This window comes from Rissa tridactyla, chromosome 17, assembly GCF_028500815.1.
Source record: "Rissa tridactyla isolate bRisTri1 chromosome 17, bRisTri1.patW.cur.20221130, whole genome shotgun sequence".
Classification (NCBI taxonomy): Eukaryota; Metazoa; Chordata; class Aves; order Charadriiformes; family Laridae; genus Rissa; species Rissa tridactyla.
Genome location: NC_071482.1, coordinates 8,470,296 through 8,494,181, shown reverse-complemented (window position 1 = coordinate 8,494,181; position 23,886 = coordinate 8,470,296). Strand labels below are relative to the sequence as shown.

Here is a 23,886-nt window from a genome sequence, read left to right as displayed (position 1 = left end):
AATGGGCGTTCAGTGAACATGGTTCTCATTGTAACTTATGTCAGAAGAGACCAGCAGGACTGGAGAGACCATTAGAATTTAGCTCTCACTCCTTTAATGATACTGAGAGCAGATATTCAGACCTTGAGAAGGGTTTACTGTCCCTAGTGCGAGCGTTGCAACGAGCAGAGCAGATAAGGAGAGAACAGAGCGTGATCATTCGGGGACCTTTCCGCCTCCTAGATGTGGTCCGTAAAGGGACAGCACCACCAGCCGGCATTGCCCAGAAACCTACAGTTCGAAAGTGGTATGCTTATTTTGAAGGCATTAATGAAATCGTGCCAATCTCTGAAGGTAGTGTTAAAGTACCCAAGCTCCAGAAGGATATAGATGGTGCTCTATTGTTTCAATCCCCACCAAACAGACCATCTCCGATCCAAGAAGCACCTCCTCTGAAGGAAGGCAGTGATCTTACAGGAGTGTGGTTTACTGATGCGTCATCTCACCATGAAAACAATAAGTGGAAATACAGGGCTGTAGCACTGGAAGTAGCAATGGGAGAAAGAGCAATTGAAATGGGAGAAGGTAGGGCACAAGTAGGGGAACTCAGAGTTGTCCTACTAGCTGCACAACATGGGGCTACTCACATTTACACTGACTCATATGCTGTTTTTAAAGGAGCCACTGAATGGATAGGACACTGGGCAGCCAATGATTGGCAGGTGAACAGAGTCCCAATCTGGGAGACAGATAGTTGGAAGCAACTGTTAGAAATAGCAGAACAGAGAACATCGCACATTGGTTGGGTAAAAAGCCATGATTGTTCGAACTCGATCACTGCTCAGTTCAACCAACAGGTAGATACCTCACGTGGCTGCAGCAAATTGATATTGTAGATGATGGTCGGGAATGGGAACGCTTACTTGAATGGTTACATGTCAAGCGTGGCCACACAGGCCGTGCTGACCTATATCAGGAAGGACTAGCCTGGGGGTGGCCTGTGTCGGTTAAGCTGTGCGAACAAATAGTAACTGCCTGTTCACAATGTCGCCTATGACTCAGCAAAGATCATCCGAGTAAGGCGCTTCCCTTACACATTCGGGACAAGAAAGCGTTGTGGCATTCATGGCAAATTGATTATATTGGGCCCTTGAGATCATCAGGTGAGAAAAGAGACGTCCTAGTAAGAGTGGACATTAACTCCAGTCTCACTATGGCCACCAGCTTCAAATCAGCTATGGGGGACAACACAGTGAAAGGCCTAAAAGGGTGGCTCAGCACACTTCCCCTTCCCGAGGAAATCCAGAGTGATAACGGTTCACACTTTACTGCTACAGTGGTACAAGATTGGGCCAAGGAGGAAGGGATTCGATGGGTATTTCATACTCCCTATTATTCCCAGGCTAATGGCATTGTAGAATGCACCAATGGATTGGTTAAGCGTTTTGCAAAAACTCATGAACCTGGTTGGCATTTGCGATTGGATGATGCCATCTATCAACTAAATAACAGATGGAGTGGAGACGGCTGTCCTAAAATGAAAGCTTTCTGTGTATCTGCCAATATCATCACTCCAAAAGATCCCAATGAACCGGGAAAATACCTAAGAAGATTTTACCCTGGACTACCTGTGCTGGTGAAAATGCCTCAGATTGGGACGGTACCAATGGCACTAGTTACTCCCAAAAATCCCTATGCATGGGAAGCCAAAGGTTGTTCAGGGAAGATACACCGGATCAGTACCCGGTGGATCTCGCCCTCTTTCTAACCCTGTCGGTCAAATATGACCAAGCAGATTTTCTTTTCCTTTGTGTCTTACAGGAACCTTGGATGAACTGTACAGATGGATTGGCCTACGCTAACCCTGAGTGTCTCCAGGGAAACCTGACATTGATCCTGACAATAATATTACCCTTATTATGTATGGCTATCTGGAGGCCTAAATTCTGAAATGACGAACTGGCAGATGGAATTGATGCTATTCAGTTTTACCTTTTTATTCCCTGTTGTTTGTAGTCAAAGAGACCCAGAGTGGCCATGGTCTCAAGCTTTTGTTAAACACAATGCGATGGCAGGAACAAGAAACACCTTCAACATTGGCCCTTATGTTATTAAACACACAGGTCAACAACAGATACTGTTTAACCCAACATATTCCCTCAAATGAGTAGAATTGTCAATGCAGATTAATATCTCTGCAATCAAGCCCACCTGCTCACCATTCCTGTGTACATCTTATGCAGGACAGTCAGCATGGTTACGCAGACGAACTTTTGCCACCTCACGACCAAAGAGAGATGTGGCTGGTATCTTAGGAACAGGCCTGGGAGTCTTAAATAGTATAGATGCTGAGATACTTGCCAACAAACTAGTCACAACCACTACTGATCTGGACAAATTAAAACATCCTCTACAGTCCTCTCTATCAGCATTGGGAAACCACCAATGGCTTTTATCGAATATATTGCCTCAGTGGGAAGAAACGGGTGAAAAGGACCATCAGCTGATCACAAATGCACTTGGTACAACCCAAAACAATGTTTCTTTGGCTCTTAGTTGTATCCAAGCCCAATTGTGGATGCAATCTATGACAGCCACGATCATAAGGGAAGGTGAAGAAGGCAACTTGCCCACCGAAATTTGAAAAGTAATATGGGATAACGCAATTGAGTTTGAGAAAAAATTTCAGTCCAGGTGGTATCTGGTTAATTTCACCTATGATCCCATTGAGAGCAAAGCCACTGCTTTTGTCTTAACAATACGCAATGCTTTGGTATACACCATATACCCAATCACGGCGCTGGGCTTGAATCACCATGGAGCCATATTCTATCCAATAGAGCACAGAGTGTGGGCACAACAAAATGAGACTAAATGGCAAACTGTTGATGTTGACGCATGCGTTTCACGAGACCAACAAGGATTCATTTGTGAGAGTAATACCCTCAACGTGCAAGACATTTGTCTTGATACCAACCAGAATGTTTGTCACTTTGAGATACATCCCGACGAAACCCCAGAAACTGTGCTTGTATAGTACAGTTCAATATAGTACAGTTCAATATAGTACAGTTCAGTATTGTACAGTACACCCCACGATGCCCCACTACACAGCCATGCACCCACCTGGGCCCCTTCCCCAGGACCCCCGCGGCTTCCTGTGCACCACCACACAAGCTCATGTACCGCATTTCTCCCTGCAGGCACCTTCCCCAAGGACCCCCTTGCTTTCCCCTCTACTGCTTCCCAGTACAGCCCACTGCAGCCACACCTTTCTCTAACCCTTGATTTCTCCCCAGCCCCCTCTGGCTGACGTGGATGCAGACCTTTTGCGCCAGAGACGTGTGGCCGCATCCCTTCATGCCTAGGTGAGCGGCATCAGGGAGTCTCCAGCCCCACAAAGGATGCTGGGCCCTGGGGGATCCCTGAGCCCACTGGGATGGCCAGAATTTGGGTGTGGGAGAGGGAAAGAGAGGGGACTGTGCATGATCCATGGCCCAGGGGGAGCTGGACACAGCTCCCCCCGTGCCTTTCCCTGCACCCGGGGGGGCTCTACGGACCCAGAGGGTCACCATGCAGGCCAGGCAGGGGGCTCTGGTGCCATACAGACCCCAAGGACCAGACTGAGGGCTGGGCAGGGATCTGGGAGATTTAGGGGCTTCTCAGGGATATGGTACACTGGGCAAGGCCCTCTGGGTGTTATATGGATCTCAGGAGAGCCAAGTCCTCTTCTAGGTGTATTGAGTGCTCCAGTTCCCTTCTCCCTCGCCAGGTGTCTGCAGAGGGACATGGTGTTTTAGGCCACTCTCTTTTTCACACTTACACTGGGCTATTATTTTGAGCTCCATCTTTCAGGACTGGAACTGGTGGTGACATCCTTGTCCTTTTCCGCACCAGCACATGAAATGTTCATCTCTGGATGATGCCACTTCTTCCCCTGGGAATGCTGGGCCATTTCCCTCTAAAGACCAATAAAGTCCATCAGCAAAGCTATGCTCTGCATGTGTGTCCATGTTTCCATGTCTATGTTTCCATGTCCATGTCCCCTGTCATCTGCCAGGGCCAGGCACCTGAGTCCTCTCTGCCTGTACCACAGCAACGAACAGAGTGACTGAGGGAGCCTGGACACCTGGGGTGTCTCTGTAAAGGAGATTCCCTTCCCACCCACCGTGTGCCCCCAGATAAGGGCAGATTAGGGCAAACTGGAGTGTCCCCGCCATGAGGCTGCAACATGCGAAGGGCTAGACTGTACTTTGGAGGCATGGCAGGAAACAGGTTCTTACTTGGGTTCTAGTGAGCTCCATCCTCAAACAGCACCATTTGGTGTTGGGGCAGGAGAGGAGCACGGACAGGCAGCCTGGAGCCCTGGGTCCTCTGCCTCGCTCTTGGAGGAGTGGTGGTTCCCTGCCCTGTGGAGTCAGACCTCCCGGATTCACAGGGACTTTCAGAGCCACATGCTTTGGTTTTGTCTCTCCAGGCACACACTGAATTACCACTGACTTTTACATTTGGAATTTTTCCCTCACCCCGCTGCCTGTGATGACCTTAAGGGTCTTTTTCAAACTAAATGATCTTATGATATTACGAGGGTCAAATTCAGACGGTTGTTGGCTGCAGTGCTCCAAGCGGAGTCTCACAAGAACTGAGTAGAGGAGAAGAATCACCTCCCTCAACCTGCTGGCCACGCTTCTTCTGATGCAGCCCAGGATATGATTGACTTTCTGGGCTGCAAGTGCACATTGCCGACTCGTGCCCAATTTATCAGCCATCGATATCTGTAAGTCCTTCTCTGCAGGGCTGTTCTCATTATTCCCTTCATTCCCCAGCCTGTACTGATAGTGGGGATTGCACTTGGCCTTGTTGAACTTCATGAGGTTTGCATGGGCCACCTCCCCAAGGCTGCCAAGGTCCCTCTCGAGGGCATCCCTTCCCTTCAGCAAATCAACTGCACTACTCAGCTTGGTGTCATCTGCAAACTTGCTGAGGGTGCACTCAATCCCACTGTCTGTGTCCCTGTAGAAGATATTAAATAGTATTGGTCCCAGCACAGACCCCTGATGGACACCATTCCTTACTGGTTTCCACTTGGATATTGTGCCTTTGACTAGAACACTCTCTACAGATGCTATTGAGAATGCAGTTAGCACTGCTGATGCCATAGCAGGTGCTGGCACCATTGCAGATGCCGGTACCATTTCAGATGCAGATACCATTGCAAAGGGGATTGCAGACTCAAATACCATTGCAGAAACCTCTGCAGAAAACTTTTCAGATGCCCATGCCATTCCTCATAATGTTGCTGTTGCAGATACCAGAGCATATACAACTGCAGATACAGATACCATTTCAGATGCTGATACCATTGTAGCAACCGCTGCAGATAGCCTTGCTGATGCAAAGTCAGATGCAGGTACAATAGGAGAAGCAGATGCCATTGCAGATATCACTGAAGATGCAGAGACTATTGCAAATGACATTGCAGATGCATGCACCATTGCCGATACTGATCCCATTGCTGGTGTCCATAACATTACACATACCACAACGATACCGAAACCATCAGTGGTACAGATTCCATTAGAGATACTGTTGCTGATACTATTTCAGGTAGCGAGAGAATTACTTCTGCACATAGAAATTCCAAATAAACATACGCATACAGAAACCATTGCAAGCCCATGTACAGACACAGGGTGTGGCTGGGATGGAATTAACTCTCCCCACAGCATGGCCCTCGTGGTGCTGTGCTTTGTTTTTGTATTTAGAACGGTGTTGATAACACACCAATGTTTTGGCTACTGCTGAGCAGTGTTTGCACAGCAGCCATACTGGAGGTTCTTTCTGACCACCCCACTCAAAGACCAGTACGCTGTAGGTGGGCAAGAGGCTGGGAGGAGACATAGTCATGACAGCTGACCCAAACTGACCAAAGGGATATTCCATACCATATGATGTCATGGTCAGCATTCAAAGCTAAGAGAAAGGACAGGGTGGGGCATTAATTATTTAGGCATTTGTCTACTGAAATAACCACTATGTTTACTGAGGCCTTTCTTCCCGGGAAGTGGCTGGACATCCCCTGCTGCTGGGAAGTAGAGAATAATTTTTGTGTTTCCTTTGCTTCCGCTTGTGGCCTTTGCTTTTCTTTATTAGACTGCCTTTATCTTGACCCACAAGTTCTCCATCTTAATTCTCCCCCATCCTGCTTAGGAGGGGGAATGGTAGAGCAGCTTGGTGGGCAATTGGCAGACACCCAAGGTCAACTGACCATGCTGGTGAATGATAGCTAATTTCTTTGGCAATTTTAGATTTTTCTACAGTTCAGTACTTGCTCTCACTAGAAGTTATGAACCTACGCTGCTTCCATAACTGTCCAGGGACATGGCATACTCCAAAAGAATACTGAGACTCAGTATAAATAGTTAGTCTTTTCTTTGGACAGGTGGAAAGTCTTGGTTAATGCAATCCCCTTGGATTGCCTTTCTGGCTGTCTGAAAGAGAAGGGGACTGAAGGAACCCAGGGCTGGTCATGCCTGACCATCCTCATTGCTTCCTATGTTGACAGGACCACAACTGTGGGTGAAGGGAGAGGAGCGGGTGTCATTTACTGGGATATAAGAAAGTCTTGGTTAATACAATCGTTTCTGCTGCTTCCGCACTCAGCTTTGGACTCAGCTATAAAGCCTCCACTACTTTATTTTCAGTAAATACTGAATAACCTGTAACCCTATTACGATTCAAATAATATTAGGACCTACCTACACATAGTTTAAGATTAGGATCTCGCAATGTCACGTCTTAATTAATATATAATATTATATATATATAATATATAAACACATATTAAATAGGTTTGAGTGTTTTTGGCATCATGGGTTTTCACCACACAATCATGATGTGGGGTTTTGTTGTGGTTTGCGTCAGATTGGCCGTTCAGAATGACAGATGCTCCCCCTCCACCTCTTTCTCCAAAGAGAGGAGGAAGAGAGATAAAGACATTTATGAGTTTAGAAAAAACTAAGCTACTTAACTGAAAATATTAATAAAATAATAAAATAATAAATACAAGAAAATAATGACATTGATGCAATATATACAAAATCATATCAAGCTCCCAGGATAATTATTGTGTCACCAGCAGGCACAGGGTAAGTCGCAGGCTGGACTCAGCGAAGGGCAGGAGCTGGATTCCAGATCTGGAGTCAGGAATGCTGGGTTCGGGATCAACAGCAGACGAACTGATGGAGTCTTCCTTGGACCTTGGCCATTGAAAAACGAGGACTGATCCTTTGATCCCTCAGCTTTTATACTGACCGTGATGCAGATGGGATGGAATATCCTATTGGTCAGTTTTGTGTCACCTGTCCTGTCTGCTCCTACCTGCAAGTGTGACCCCTCTACGCTTTTCTGCTTCCAACCCTCCAACGGGGCAAATGACAAAGTGAACTGGCCTTGGTTGTTATAGCAATAAGTATAAGCAAGAGCCTCTCTGCGTACCATTCCTTGGCAGAAACTATAAACACAGGTCTTATCACTCTGGGAAGGACCAGTTTCTGCATAATATGCTGTTAATTTCAGAGTGAGTTAGAAGAGGCTTAGATGAAAGTAAAATTACTGAACAGAAAGTTGGTTCTGTTTTACCTCAAACCAGGATATTCCACCTTTATTCCATACCATTTGTGCCTTGCTCAGATCACTATTGCTTTTATCTATCAAATCTGTACACACATATATATAGATAGATACATGCAGGTCACTCATTTATGATTTATCTTTATATACAAAAGTTCACTAAGTCTATTTAGACCATAACTACAGGATTTCATCTATCATAGCAGATTCTCAGGGTAGGAAAAAAGGTGTGAAATTCATTGTAGTTCATGCCCATGGGTAGCATGTCCATCTCAAAGACTTTGCTCAACACCACTTGATGAAGTTAGCTCAGGTTTCATCACTGCTGTGCTATCGTGAAAAATACTTATTGTACATTGTTAGTATTATAGAACCATTAACATCCTACATGTCAGGATTAAGTACTCTCACCAAGGGTTAAATTTCCTTGAGGCACACGTTGAAATTTTCCATTCTTCAGCATCATCCACCAAGAACGTAAAGATCCTTCAGCAAAAACAGTCTCATGAATTGGTTTGCCTTCGCCTGAAGCAGGAAAAATGCAGTTTTCCCTGACATATTCCTTTCATGCACCACAGGGACTTTATCCCCTTCTATAGCATGTAAAGGGTCTGACTGAGCAGGACCAGCTCAATTGATGGATCCCCTGGTGTTAACTAACCAGGTAGCTTGTGCTAAATGCTTGTCCCCATTTTTAAAGGTTGCACCACTCTTTGCTTTCAGGCTAGTTTTTAACAGTGTATTGTATCACTCAATTTTCCCAGAAGTTGGTGCATGACCTCCTTCTATGACAAGATGACCCAATTATTGGATGAGGCAAAGGCTGTGGACATTGTCTACCTGGACTGTCGAAAAGAATTTGACACTGTCCCCCATAGAATTCTCATGGAAAAACTGGCGGCTCATGTCCTGGATGAGCATACGATCTGCTGGATCAAGCACTGGCTGGATGGGCGGTCCCAAAGAGTGGTGGTCAATGGAGTTAAATCCAGCTGGTGGGTGGTCACAAGTGGTGTCCCTCAGGGCTCAGTGTTGGGACCATTTCTGTTTAACATCTTTATTGATAACTTTGATAAGGACATAGAGTGTATCATCGGCAAGTTTGCAGATGACACGAAGCTAAGTGGGAGTGTTGATCTGCATGAGGATAGGGAGGCTCTACAGAGAGACTGGGATAGATTGGACCGATGGGCCAATGCTAATGGAATGTGCTTCAACAAGGCCAAGTGCCGGGTCCTGCACTTGGGCCACAATAACCCCACGCATCGCTACAGGCTTGGGGAAGTGTGGCTGGAGAGCTGCCTGGCAGAAAAGGACCTGGTGGTTCTAATTGACAAGCGGCTGAACATGAGCCGGCAGTGTGCCCAGGTGGCCAAGAAAGCCAACGGCATCCTGGCTTGTATTAGAAATAGTGTGACCAGCAGAAAGAGGGAGGTGATTGTCCCCCTGTACTCAGCACTGGGGAGGCCACCCCTTGAGTATTGTGTCCAGTTCTGGGCACCTCAATACGAGAGAGATCGAGGTGCTGGAGCGAGTGCAGAGGAGGGCAACGAAGCTGGTGAAGGGCCTGGAGAATAAATCTGATGAGGAGCGAGTGAAGGAGCTGGGACTGTTTAGTTTGAGGAAGAGGAGGCTGAGGGGAGACCTCATCACTCTCTACAACTACTTGAAAGGCCATTGTAGAGAGGTTGGTGCTGGTCTTTTCTCACAGGTCATTAGAACAAGAGGGAATGGGTTCAAGCTGCAGCAGGGGAGGGTTAGGCTGGACATTAGGAAAAAATTCTTCCCAGAAAGAGTGGTCAGACACTGGAATAGGCTGCCCAGGGAGGTGGTGGAGTCACCATCCCTGAATGTGTTTAGGAGTCGTTTAGATGTGGTGTTAAGGGGTATGGTGTAAGGGAGAACTTCGTAGTGTTCTTAGACCAGGAAGACCAAATGGATCACGCCCTCAACAGACAGACAGCAGCAGCCTGGTGTTCACAGTCCCTGCAAACACAGGCAGGGATTTACCTTAAAGAGAAAGATCTTACTTCAGTTTTTGTTTTTAGTTTCCCGCTGTAGGCAGGGAGAGAAATGTTAAGGCAGATGTCTTGGACAGGAGCCTGACTTCCCTAGAGTGTTACATCAAGAATTCCGTAGGTCTGTGAGGAACCTCATAAAGTGCCTTCAGCCACCGCTCCGTCTACAAACAGCACCAATGCCACCTTTGTCGGATCATTGGGGTTTAGCACCAAAACCACGGAGAGGCACATGCACAGTGCCCTTCCATGGGGAGGTTTCTGTGGGGCAGACCGAGTAACGGTAGAGCTGGGAGAGTTGAATCCTTCCCAAGGATCTTCTCTCTCAGAGGCAAATGACCTGGGGCTCTTCCTGGGGCAGTCTCATGTGGGGTGTGCGATGCAGAATGTAGTACCACACCTCCCAGCCGCCCTGCGGGGGTGCAAGGAAGCACCAATGGCCCAGTTCCATGAGATTGATGTGTCTCCTTTCAGGCTTTGGTGGCAGTGACAACTGGTACGGCTAAGGGGACCAAGACCTCACTTCTGCTGGGGCCTTCCTGCCCTGCCACTGCCCTTGCCTGTGTCCATCGCAGGCTGCCCTACGCTGTCCTACACCTGCCACTGTTTCCCTGCAGGCTGGGGACACACGACCTACTTCTCCACCTTGCTCCCACCGTGACATCTCTCTGCCTTTACTGGTAGCTCTTCTTCCTCCCTGCTGTTGCCTTGAAACACCCGGCATTGCGCTGATCCAGGCTCCTCAGGGTGACCTGTTCTACCACAGCACTGCCCTTCAAGGGATATTTCCTTCTCCTTATTGTCAATCTCGACTTCCCAAGCTGCACTTTGTGATGGTTTTCCTTTCTCAGGTGGTTTCCCAATACCAAGGAAAGCTCTGTCATCTCTGAAACCACCTTGAAACCACCTGAAACTGCTACTTTCAGGCTACTCTCTTACTGGCGTGAACTAGAGAGGTCCACGTCCCTCGGCCTCTCCACACAGGTCACGTGCTTTGCAGACATCCTCTGGACACTCTCCATGTCCTCCCCAGTCCTCCAGAAGAGGAAACCCCACATGGGAACACATTATGATCACCGGTCCTTCTTGATGCACACAGATTATTGGGGAGAGATGGGATCCACCTATCTAGAAGAGGAAGGGGAAGCTTTGCTGGCAGATTGGCTGACTTAGTGAAACGTGCTTGGTCCATACAAACTTGGCGGGGAGGGTCAAAGCCGTGAAACGCAACAGGGTGGATGAGCAAACCCAGCGCGTGAGTGAGGAATGTCCCCCAACCCTTCAAAAAGATTCTGCCCAAATGGTGAGACAGTCGACGGTTCAACTGAAGTGTCTGTGTCCCAATGCACACAGCACGGGGAACAAACAGCAGGAGCTGAAAGCCGCTGGGCAGCTGGAAAGCTCCAGGCTAATCACTGTCACTGAAACAAGGTGGGATGAATCACATGACTGGAGCACTACAACTGATGGCTATAAACTGTTCAGGAGGCACCCAAAAGAAAAGAAATGTGGGAGGGATGGCCCTCCAGCTAAACGCAATGGATAAATCACACACATCTCTCCCTGAAAAACAGCAATGCGCAAATCAAGAGTTCCCAAGTGAAAAGCAGAGACCAAGCCAACAAAGGAATCCTCGTGGCTGGTGTCTACAACAGGCTGCCTGGTCAAGAGGAGCCTGTTGATGAAGGGTTTTAACTTCAGCTGCAGGAAGCATCACTCCCTGAGGCCTGGATCTGGCTGGGGGATTTCAATCCCCCTGACATGTGCTGGAAAAGCCCCACAGGAACCTGCAAGCAGGATTAGGATATCTTCCTAATCTATGTGATAGAAATACCAGAGGAGAAGCATTACTAGTCCTGTTGCTCAAAAACTGAGAAATGTATTGAAGAGACCAAAACTGGTGGCAGCCTGGGCTGCAGTGTTCGTGGCCTGGTGGAATTCATGACCTGAAAGGATATATGCCAGGTGAAAAGTAGAGTCAAGAATCTAAACCTTGGGGAGGAAACCTTCAGGATTTTTAGTAACTGGTAAACGGGACACATGTGAACCTCTGGAATTTCATCAAGGCCAAGTGCAATGTTCTGCAGCTGGGTCAGGCCAATCCCCAGTATCAAGACAGACTGAGGGATGAATGGATTGAGAGCAGCCCTGTGAAGAAGGATTTGGGGATACTGGTGGGTGAGAAAATGGACATGAGCTGGCAATGTGTGCTTGAAAAGCCAATCATACCCTGGGCTGCATCAAAAGAAGCGTAGAGGAAGGGGATTCTCCCTCTCTACAGTGATCCCATGCTAGTTCACCTGGAAGACGACGTCCAGTTCTTCCGCAGCAGAAAAAGGACGTGGACCTGTAAAAGAGGGTCAAGAGAAGGATCAGAAAACCAACTTGAGGGCTGGAATAACTCTCCTATGAAGAAAGGCTGACAGCTGGGGTTATTCAGCCTGGAGAACAAAAAGCTCAGAGGAAATCTTCCTGTGGCCTTTCAATACCTAAAGAAGGCTTAAAAGGAAGAAAGAGAGACATTTTACCAGGGACAGTAATGCCAGGACAAGGGACAATGGTTTTAAACTGAATGAGGGAAGATTTGTATTGGATATAAGGAAGAAATGTTTCACAGTGAGGGAGGTGAGGCACTGGAAAAGGTTGCTCCGTGAATCTGTGGATGACCCATCACTGGAAATGACAAAGGACAGGTTGGACGGAGCTTTGAGCAACCTGATCTCGCAGTAGATTTCTCTGAAAAGAAGGGAATAAACTAGATGATCTTTAAAGGTCCCTTCAAACCCAAACCATTCTGGGATACTAGGAGAGCAGATGTGGCCACACCAGTGGTGCTGAGCCTTTACCAGAGGCTCATATGGCATCCCTCAAAATGCCCAGGCCCCTGTCTTCAGACTCACTCCTCACCTGGTCCTCTCCCACTTTGCCCCTTCTCCTTGAAAACCTCGAGGAGGTTTCTGTTGGCCACGTCCCCAGGTGTCTCAAGGTCCCTGTGCACTGAAGCTCCAGCACGTCAGTATTTAAGGTTCATTATTTATGGCTCATGCTGAGTCCTGGTTCCTCTCCCAACTTGAGTAGCTGTAGGACAGCAGAGGTAAGAAAAGGGGTTCCTAGTGTAATCAAGTCATGTCAAAGGTGGAAAGTGCCACTGTCGCCATCTCAGAAACACCAAGGGAAGGACAAAGAAAGGAAGCAGTGAAAAGGACTTGTCTGTTTGTATTGGAGGGGATGAGGATGGCCCAAGTGAAGAACTTGAGAGGGGGAAAAGAGTGGAAAAGGGAATGAAAGGTGAAGCAATGGATACGATGAGGGCTGTTAGGGGGTACCTGTGGGGCAGCCCTGCATGTGAGCAACACTGCCTGCAGCAGGAGAAGGAACCGGCCGTTGATCTGACTGTACTGGCATCTCATTCACTTCCATGGTCACAGGGAACCCAAGCGCTTCCCCCACCATCATCAAGGGGAGAGAGAGAGGGGAAGAAATCAGCATTAGTCAGCATTTAGGCACCTCAGGAGGTCTCTGCTTGTAGCTGCTGCTCCCAACAGGATGAGCTATGGGATCAGACCAGGTTGCTAAGGAATTTATGCAGTAAGGAATTAAAAATACTAAAGGATGAAGACAGTGCAGCCCCTCTGGGCAACCTGCTCCCATGTTTGTCTGTCCTGATGAGGAAGAAGGTTTTCCTTATCTCTAGCTGTCCTGGTTCCGGTGGGGATAGGGTTAATTCTCCCTGCTCTTCCATGCCATGTGAGCCATGCCCACCCTGAGCTGCCGGGGGAGGGGGCAGGACTTCTCCGCTTGGAGGGGGCTGGGGCGTCCAGGGTCCAGTCAGTGAGCGGCAGGGAGCGGCGGCTCCATAATTGTGTTTGTATATTACTCTGTCCGTGTGATTGTTGTTGTTTGTTTTCTTGTTCCCTTTGCTGTTCTGTTAAACTGCCTTTGTCTCAACCCAAGAGTTTTGCCTTTTTCTTATGATTCTTCCAATACTGGGAAGGCCCGAGCGAGCGGCACGGGGTTCTTTGTTGCCGTCTGAGGCCAAACGACGACAGTCCTTTTTGGCACCCAATGTGGGGCTCGAAGGGTTGAAATAACAACAGAATCCAACTAGAGCTTGTAAAAACGAATTTGTTGTATGCATTTATTGTATCAGGTAAATAGTCGCTGGTCACCATGTTGCTTGGTTTGTTCTCGTGGCTGTGTTATGTAAATTCCTATATGGCTCATGTACTCCCTGCGATGATGTTTATCACCTCTGGGACAGGGATGAGGATTATCATTTTGTTGTCCTGTGCAATATCGGCTTATGATATGATAACATCACTGTTCCAACAAATATTTTGGGGTGTTTATGTGCTATTGCTATCCTGCCTGTACATTGGGCAACATCTCTCCCAATTTATTAATAATTACACCCCGTCTGTGGGGGAAACAGGGGGGGACACTTTCCCCAGCTCTTTTGCCTCCCTTTTCTCCCTCGGGTCAGGTATGACAGCTTTTCAGAATTTTGAATATCCTTGGGATGCTCAAACAATTGTTCTGGTCCTATTGTTATGTCTCCTGAACTTGTTCCAGGTCTTGGTTAGGGTTAAACGACTATTTAAGACTACCACCTGGAGATCTGCTCCGAGGCTGGACAGTCAGGGGTGGCATGGCATGTGGGAGAACATGGGCAGGTACCTAGAGAACTTCTCACCTCCAATGGTCTGGGACTTCACCCCTGAACAATTACAGGACCCTGACAGAGTGGTAGAATATCTGAAGGGAAAATGCTGTGGCTATTCTGGAGAGGCACAACTCACCGCACTGTGCTGGGCCCTGGCCAGTATCTGCCAGGCACTGCTCAGTGGTACGCAGCACCCTTGGGGGAAAGAGATGGAGACCAGGCCGACAGACAGTGTGGCTACTGCAACCCCTGCGACAGACGCTACGGCTACTCCAACCCCCTCTGTGGCAGCCACTGCCGCTGAACCAGGGAACCAACCCGTGCCAGTATCAGTTGCCCCCATACAGAAGAAGAAGTACACGAAGAAATCAGTTCACTTAGTAAGGGATGACAATGAACCAGGGCCATCACGAGAACAGGAGGAAGAGGCAGAACCAGAGATAATCACCCGATCCCTATCCTTGAGCGAGCTGCGGGATATGCGAAAAGATTTCAGCTGACTTTCAGGCGAGCACATTGTCACCTGGCTGCTCCGGTGCTGGGATAATGGGGCCAGTAGCCTGGAGGCGTGAGGGAGAGGTCCCCCTTCAGTGAAGATGTTGTATGTCACCCAAGCAAGTGGACTACCATGGAAAGAGGTATCCAGTGCCTGAGAGAATTAGCCGTGCGGGAGATGGTTTATTATGACTCGGATGATGCAGGCTTACCCACAGACCCTGATGAGGTGCAACGCACAAGGCCCACGTGGCAGAAGTTTGTATGGAGCGCACATTGTCATATGCCAACTCACTGGCAGTAGCGGAATGGAAAGGCGAAGAGGGACCAAGGGTGGATGAGGTGGCTGGCCGGCTCCGGCCATATGAAGAAAGTGTCTCTTCCCCCCTTGTCTCAGCTGTGGAGAAACTGTCGCGGAAGGTCCAGCAACTTGAAGAGAATATGTCCTACTCCCCACCTGTAGGGGCCAGCGTCTCAGCTATTAGGAGCAGGCGTTTCCCCACTCAAGAGGGAGAGTACAGAGGGTACACACCACGAGGCACCCTGTGGTTCTACCTGCGTGACCACGGGGAGGACATGAGGAAGTGGGATGGACAACCTACTTCAATCCTGCGGACACGGGTACAGGAGTTGCAAGGAAGGACAACCATAAAAGGGGATCCCTCCAGGAAAAGTGCCGCCCCGGTCTCCAGGGGGCAGTTGCCCAGACAGAGCAGAAGGCCTGATCTTGCTTCTGATCCTCTTGAAGGAACTTCCAAGTCATTTATGCAAGAAGTGAGTACCAGATAGTATGACCAGGATTAGAGGGGCCCTGCCTCCGGCCAGGTGGAGGAAAGGGACAGCGGGGTTTATTGGACAGCGTGGATCCGATGGCCTGGCACATCAGACCCACAGGAGTATAAGGCTCTAGTGGACACGGGTGCACAGTGCACCCTAATACCATCAAGCTACAGAGGGGCAGAACCCATCTGTATTTCTGGGGTGACAGGGGGATCCCAAGAGCTGGCTGTACTGGAGGCTGAAGTGAGCCTAACTGGGAATGAGTGGCAAAAGCATCCCATTGTGACTGGCCCAGAGGCTCCATGCATCCTTGGTATAGATTACCTCCCGAGAGGGTATTTTTATGTGGGTATTTAACGGATGTGATCAACAACATAGCAGCTATGTCTCCACCAACTAGTAAAAAGGAAACACAAGCTTTCTTAGGCATTGTGGGGTTTTGGAGAATGCATATCCCACAGCACAGTCTAATTGTAAGCCCTCTGTATCAAGTAACCCGGAAGAAGAACGATTTCAAATGGGGTCCTGAGCAACGACAAGCTTTCGAACAAATCAGACAGGAAATAGTCCATGCAGTGGCCCTGGGGACAGTCCGGGCAGGACAAGATGTTAAAAATGTGCTCTACAGCGCAGCCAGGGAGAACAGCCCTACCTGGAGCCTCTGGCAGAAAGCACCAGGGGAGACCCGAGGTCGACCCCTGGGGTTTTGGAGTCGGGGATCCAGAGGATCTGAAGCCTGCTACACTCCAACAGAAAAAGAGATCTTGGCAGCATATGAAGGGGGTCGAGCTGCTTCGGAAGTGGTTGGTACAGAAGCACAGCTCCTCTCAGCACCTCGACTGCCGGTGCTGGGCTGGATGTTCAAAGAAAGGGTTCCCACCACACATCATGCAACTGGTGCCACAGGGAGTAAGTGGATTGCGCCAGTCACACAGCGAACTCGAATGGGAAACGCCAGTCACCCAGGAATTCTGGGAGTGATCATGGACCAGCTGCAAGGGAAGGATTTTGGAATGTCACCAGGGGAGGAGGTGATGCGTGTGGAAGAGGCCCCACCATATAATAAACTGTCAGAAAATGAGAAGAAATATGCCCTGTTCACTGATGGGTCCTGCCAGATGGTGGGAAGGCATGGAAAGTGGAAGGCTGCTGTGTGGAGTCCTACACGACAAGTTGCAGAGGCCAGTGAAGGACAGGGTGAATCGAGCCAGTTTGCAGAGGTGAAAGCCATTCAGCTGGCTTTGGACATTGCCGAGCGAGAAAAATGGCCGGTACTTTATCTCTACACTGACTCAAATGCTCTGTGGGGGTGGCTACAGTAGTGGAAGCAGGGCAACTGGCAGCGCAGGGGCAAACCCATCTGGGCTGCTGAACTATGGCAAGATATTGCTGCCTGGATAGAGAATCTGATTGTGAAAGTACGCCACGTAGATGCCCATGTACCGAAGAATCGGGCCACGGAGGAACATCAGAACAAGCAGCAGGTGGATCGGGCTGCTAGGATTGAAGTGGCTCAGCTGGATCTGGACTGGCAACATAGGGGTGAACTCTTCATAGCTCGGTGGGCCCATGACACCTCAGGCCATCACGGGAGAGACGCGACATGTAGATGGTCTCGTGACCGAGGAGTGGACTTGACCATGGACACTATTGCACAGGTCATCCATGAATGTGAGACATGCGCTGCAATCAAACAAGCCAAGAGACTGTTCTAATGGAGCCCAGAGCCATGGATGAAATGAACTCAACGAACACTTTGGAGGGATGGCCCATAAACTAAGGGCATTATATCTGCATGAATATATATGTAGATATATACATGACAGGGGAAAGTGGTGGCAATTCTTTGGAATCTGTAAGATCTGGGCATGGCATAGATGGTATGGAATGTCCTTATTTATGTGGATAATGTCCTGGTTCTGGCGGGGACAGGGTTAATTCTCCCCAGGACACATGAAATTATTTCCTCATGAACTTACTGGAAAAAGGGACAAATTAGGAAGAAGGGAGCATTCCTGGTGTGCAGAATGGCTAGGTCCCAAAGAGCAGCTGTCAGCATGGCACAGAGATGAAGAAACATTCTCGCGTTGGGAGGAGAGGTAGAAGTGGCTACGTGGCCCTGCTCGCCCCATCGCCCCCATGGGGCCGGTCCCACCACATCGAGTCCCAGCATCAGGTTGTTCTTGTCTGCTTCCACCTTCGCCATTAGGGCATCCACTCTGCGGTGGGATGGGTGACAATGGACAATGCAGCATCCCCGTTGGTAGGTGGCTGCCGCCGGGGCGTGGAGGGAGAGAGCGGGGTGAGGGGCGGCCCTGGCGGGCTGTGCGGGAAGAAACCCAGAGCCAGGGGGCTCCGCAGTGGGTCCGTGCCCCCGCGGCCCCAATCCGGGGTGCCCACAGCCGCCGCCGTCCGTTTGTTTGTCGTTATTTCTGCCGCCGGTCCCTCCCCTGCCCGGCTGCAGGGATGCTGGGGGGCCCCGTCGCCCGGCAGTGCCTCCGTGCTGCTCCTTCCTCCTCTCCGCGTTTATGTACGTTAGATGCATTTATATATGATAGCTACATATTAAAAAAAAATAAAAAGGGGGGAGAAAAGGCTGGCTAGAAGCTCTCGTGGGCTGATGCCCCCCCCAGCAGCGTGTGTGTCCCCCCCTAAAAATAGGAATAAGACGTAGAAAATGGCTGCAGTGCATTTCTAGGGAAGTCCCCACTCCCAAGGCCCTGGCCCAGAGCCCCCCGATTCCTCCCCGCCCCCCTCCCCGTGTCTATTACAAAAGTGGAAAGGTGAATACCAGAGATTTTGCAATAAACGAGGTGCTAGATGTCGAATCTACATTTTGGAACAGATACCCTGTTTCTGCAGGATCTGGTGTTAGGACTGGCAGAATATAGAAAGTTGCAGAATTTGACACTAATAACTATGACTTCCTATTTACGCTTTGAAGAAGTGCCTTAAGGCTTTAATTTTTTCACCTCCAGTGCAACCTCCAGACTTGCCCCAGGAGACAAGTGTCTGCTCATTAAGTGTCTGCTCATGACCTCCAGCATCTGCAGCTAAAAATCCAGAAGCCATAATTTCAAGCCAGCTTTCCCAGTGTAAGTATGCAAGCCAGCGGGACTCTTCAGTCACAATATTCAAGGGACTACGAGACACGGGATTTGCTGAAGAAAACTCTACTTACAAACGTCAGCAGGAGATCCGGCTGTTTACCCGAAGTGGAGAAACACAGTGAAGTCACCTTGAATTCATCAGGTAGTGCAGCATAACGCAGTACTATACCTGACTGCACATGCGAGAGAAAAAGGATCAGAAACCTGTTGGATGGAGGGATAGGAGCCGCGCTGTGGCTTGAGCTGGCTGCAGCGTCTGCCTTGGTGTACGGGCAGTTACCGCACCTCGCTGATCTTTGCTGTGTGAAGCCGTAATGACTCCGTGTATTGTCTGAATTCGGTATCATTTTCACAGAACTATTTTTAGAGTCAACACAGAGTACTACAGCTGTAGCTGAAAACATAGAAGAAATGTTTTTGCTGATCAAACGTGCAAGAACGTGTCCCGGTGAACGGATGACTATGTCAGTCTGTCATGGCTGTTTCCTCAGTTGTGCCTGTTAAATGTTTCCGTGTGCTCAGGATTCAGTCATTGGTGCTTGGTTGAGGATTTCTGCTGATGTGCAGGATTGAACTTTGGTGAAAGTTTATTGTGTGGCTGTTGGTTTTCTTTCTGTTTTGAGTAGGGATGCACATCCACTGTTATTAAAGCCATCGGCCAACAGATTCTGCATCAGCCAAGTGACGTGTTCCCAGAGCTTCTCTGTGGGGTGCCACTACTGGGAGGTAATTACCAAGGCCAGCGATGGGTGGGCGGTTGGAGTTGCTCATGAACTTCTTGGAAAAAGGGACAAATTAGGAAGAAGGGAGCATTCCTGGTGTGCAGAATGGCTAGGTCCCAAAGAGCAGCTGTCAGCGTGGCACAGAGACCGAGAAACATTATTATGCAAGGATAAACCGTTGAAGGTTGGAGTTTTGCTGGAGCTCCAAAAGAAGACCGTGTCCTTTTATTCCATCGCTGACAAAGAAATGCTTTTGCACACCTTTGAAATCAATACCTCACCTCCTCTTTCCCCTGCTTTCTGGCTATATAGTCTAGAAAGAAATGGATCTTTAAGTCACACAAACAGGAGGTAAGGGCTTTTCAGAAAAGTGACAATTTTGTCACTGCTGTGACTGCAGAGCTTCTGTACGAGCTTCAGTGTCTCGCACAGGAATTTACCAAGGAGTGTGTAGTGACGCAGGCCTTCGTGGGAATGAGCAGCTGATACTTGGCTCTGCTTTTCTTCCCGCTCTGCTCTGCTGTAGCTGAACACTGAACTGCTATCCCCGGACACCCTGGAAGCACTCTGGACTAAATGCGTGTCCGTAAGATCCCCACGGTGCGTGTGTCGGCTTCTACAAGAGTGGGGGTGGCTCTCTCAACGTTGCCCACAGTTAATGCACAGCTGGTGGCTGCTGCCTCTTGTTGGGGCTGAGGCGTCCCTTCCTGGTGCATATGGAAGAAGAACAGGGCCAGCACGATGAACTGCGTGGGCACCTCTAGGTTTGCACGTACGAACTGTGCTGCACTGCTCAGGAGCAGCAATTTGTTGCGCTTTGATCATAAATCACCGTGCCACGTAAAAGGCAGTGTGTTGTGTCGCTCCTGGAGTTCCTGTGCATCGGAGGCGCTCCCTTGGCATGCGCAGCACTGCAGCCAGCCCCGTTCTGTGGATGCCGAAGGAGCTGCGGACGCAGCACCCGGAAGGAGCCCTGGAGTTCTCCTCGCTCTCCCTGGCGGCAAACCCTGGGATAAGTAAACAAGCCCTAGCTACACAGCACCTGGGCCATGATACGAAGGAGAAAAGGAGAGAGCGCTGAAGGCCGGCCGGGTTGCTAAAGATGAATAGCTTGTCTTGGTTACAGCATGTATGGGCTGTGATATGTGTGGTATGTGCTGTGTAATCTCATGATAAGGAGGTAGCAGTGGGAAATTGCTAGCTCTGTAGCAGAGGGTATTTAAAGAGGCTGCTGCCTAAAATAAAGCGTTTTCGTTTGTGCACCAAACGGAGTCCGTGCCTAATTGCCACCAATGGTGCCCCGTGTGAGACGGAGCGATTAACGAGGTTTGACGGGTGTCAAGCCCCACAGAACTTAAGTGCTGCTGAAAGGAAGCAGGAGCCGGCTTCAAGCATCTCTTCAAGAGAGGTGAGCTGTGGGGAGCTATGGGGAGTAACATATCTTGGGAAGAAAAGTCAGTACTAGGACTAATGGAGGGACTCTTGTGGAAACATCATGTATATACGAGCCTCCAGACCTTAAAAAAGATACTGAAATGGGTGTCCGTTAATTGCGATGGTGTCGATGCAATCACTATTTTTAGTATAAAAACGTGGGACGCCAGAGGGGTTAAACTTTGGGCCAGAGCCACTAAGGCGGACAAGGTTGCCGCTGAATTATTAACCCCTTGGCGGCAAATTCTAGAGATGTTACGGAAACGGGAGGATATCAGATAAGCTGCAAGCAATAATGATGCCGCTCCGTTTCGGGCAACCGCCGCAACTCCTAATTTTCAAGCAGACGATTGTCCCCTGGTCTTGCCGAGATCAGAACAAGGCGAAGGGAAAGGAGGCACTCAAGTTCACTCTACCCTATTCTGTAATAGCCCTGAGGATGATCCTGGGGACCCCTTTGATCCTGGTCCAATAAATCCAGAGACTGAACCTGATTTCTATCCACCTTTAACCCCAATTAAAGCTATTCCTGCATCTGCTCCAATTGCGAAGGACATTTTACAGCAACAGCGACGAAAGTCGCTATCGCGCTCCTCCGTTCTTAACCCTTCTCCATTTGCGCCAGGTACTGCATCTGTTCCCCCTTATCAACCGCTTATACGTGCGCAGCCGGAATCGGGGTATTGCGGTGTATTGTCAGAATGTCAGCAGAGAAGGCCGGAGCCGGAGCCGTTTCGCTCCTGCCACCGCCCGCCTGGCCCCCTCCCCTCCCCAGCCGTCTCCCTGAGATAGAAGTGTTGTTTTTGTATGTCTGCTGTGTGAGTGTGTGTGGGCGCCAGCTTCTACCTGCTGATCATCATCTGTGCTACTGTTTGTTTTTTGTTGTGTGCAGTGTCATTAGGTGACTCCCCTGGAGCAGGTGTTCTGCCCGGTGTGGTCCTGTTCTCGTACGCGACTAGGGCTGACACTCTGTCAAGTGAAGAAGTTTGTATATACACAATGTTTAGACGTAAGGTGAGCATGCCCCAGGTAGATAGACCAGGAGGGGCCGTAGAACTGATGGAAGTCCTGAAATACTGGGGGAGTTTTCACCAGCTGACACGCTTACGCTCGTGGGAACGGCTCGCCCGTTCAGGGCGTATGGCTGGTTGTTTGTTGTTTGCCTATAAGCTCATGGTCGATCGGGAAAGGGAGTTGAGCCAAAATCTCTAGGATGCTCTGTAGGAAAATGAGGAACTTAAGGGTGAGCCCTTGTTGCAAAGGCAGACTTTTATGTCAGTTGTAAGTGATGAAAAAAAAAAAAGAGAAAAACAGAAAAAAAAGAAAAAAAGAAAAAAGGAAAAAAAGAAAAAAGATAAAAAAGAAAAAGAAAAGAAAAAAGAAAAAAGAAAAGGAAAAACAGAAAAAACACAAAAAAGAAAAAGAAAAAGGAAAGAAGAAAAGGAAAAAAAGAAAAAAGGTAAACAAGAAAAAGAGGAAAGAAAAGAGGAAAGAAAAGAGGAAAAAGGAAAAGAAAAAGGAAAGGAAAAAGGAAAGGAAAAAGGAAAGAAAAAATATAAAAAAGAAAAAGAAAAGAGAAAAGAGAAAAGAAAAACCAAACAGGAACAATTAGACAGGAAATGTGCCACGTTACCACAAACGTATGCCATGCGCGCTACAAGAAAACAGCAGAGAAAGAGAAATAGGACACCAGATTCAAAGCATTACCATAGAGAGATGTTTTTGGGTTTTTCCTATATGTGTATATGTTATTGCATGCCTTGGTGAATTACTCTGTGTTATATCCTGCGAGACTAAATGGACCCCAGCACCCCCCTGCACACTACCTTGCGGCTCCAGGATAGCCCAATTGGTGTATTTTGATGCCTGTGCCCCGAAAGTTGTTCAAACACAAAGGGGGAACGGAGGCTTTGGCTCAGCCGGGAGCCCACAGATACTAGGGATGCAATCCGTCAGTGCTGGCCGACCATTGATGCAGTGCACATAGACAATGCGAGGAAAAGGTCCTGTTTGCGTGAGCGGTATTCTGGACACCGGAGTGGATGTCAGAGTCATCTCTGAAGACAGATGGCCTGTGCACTGGCCGTTAGTACAAGTGGGGGAGGCATTAATGGGCATTGGCGGGAATGCTTTGCCTTTACAGAGCAAACACCTAATTCAGACCCAGGGGCCCGAGAATTGTGCTGCCTCATTCCGTCCTTTTGTGTTAACTACGCCAATTGCTTTACGGGGCGGCGACTGTATGAGCCACTGGGGAATACAGATTGGGTCAAATTTGTCTTAGGGGCCACTGTGGCGCAAGCCACCTTAAAGTTAACCTGGAAATCTAATAACCCCGTTTGGGTGGAACAGTGGCCCTTGTCACGCGAAAAGTTGCGCCGCCTTCATCAGCCAGTTGAAGAACAGCTCCAAGAAGACCATATAGTCCCAACGACCAGTCCGTGGAATTCGCCTGTGTTTGTAATCCAGAAAAAAAGGGGCAAATGGTGACTTTTACATGATCTAAGAAAAATTAATGCTGCAATGGAAGATATGGGTACTCTACAACCCGGTATGCCTTCACCCACTATGGTCCCCCAAAATTGGTGCCTCGCTATCATTGATTTGGAAGATTGTTTTTTCACAATCCCGTTGCATCCTGAGGATGCCCCCAAATTTGCATTTTCTGTGCCATCTATCAAGGTAAGTGAACCTTGTGAACGCTGTCATTGGACAGTTCTCCCACAGGGGATGAAAAATATCCCCACAACGTGCCAATGGTTTGCAGCAAAGGCCCTATCTCCCGTTCGGCAAAGGTTTGCTGATGCTATAAGATACCGTTATATGGACGATATCCTTGTGTCAGCAGAGTCACGAGAGACTGTGCAAGCAGCTCTGCAGTTTACATATCGTCAAGTAAAACTTGCCGGGTTACAAATTGCACCTGAAAAAGTACACCAGAAGGAGCCGTGGCAGTACTTGGGATGGAGGATCACAGGACAAAAAATTATCCCGCAACAAGTGAAAATTCAAGCAGATATTAAAACCCTTAATGATGTACAGAAGCTCTTAGG

The 23,886-nt window shown here is 48.7% G+C and overlaps 1 pseudogene; it reads left to right on the top strand.

The window, feature by feature from the left end:
• Positions 1-17,806: 17,806 nt before the first annotated feature.
• LOC128918734 (E3 ubiquitin-protein ligase RNF135-like) lies at positions 17,807-19,754 on the top strand (annotated as a pseudogene).
• The last annotated feature ends 4,132 nt before the right edge of the window (positions 19,755-23,886 follow it).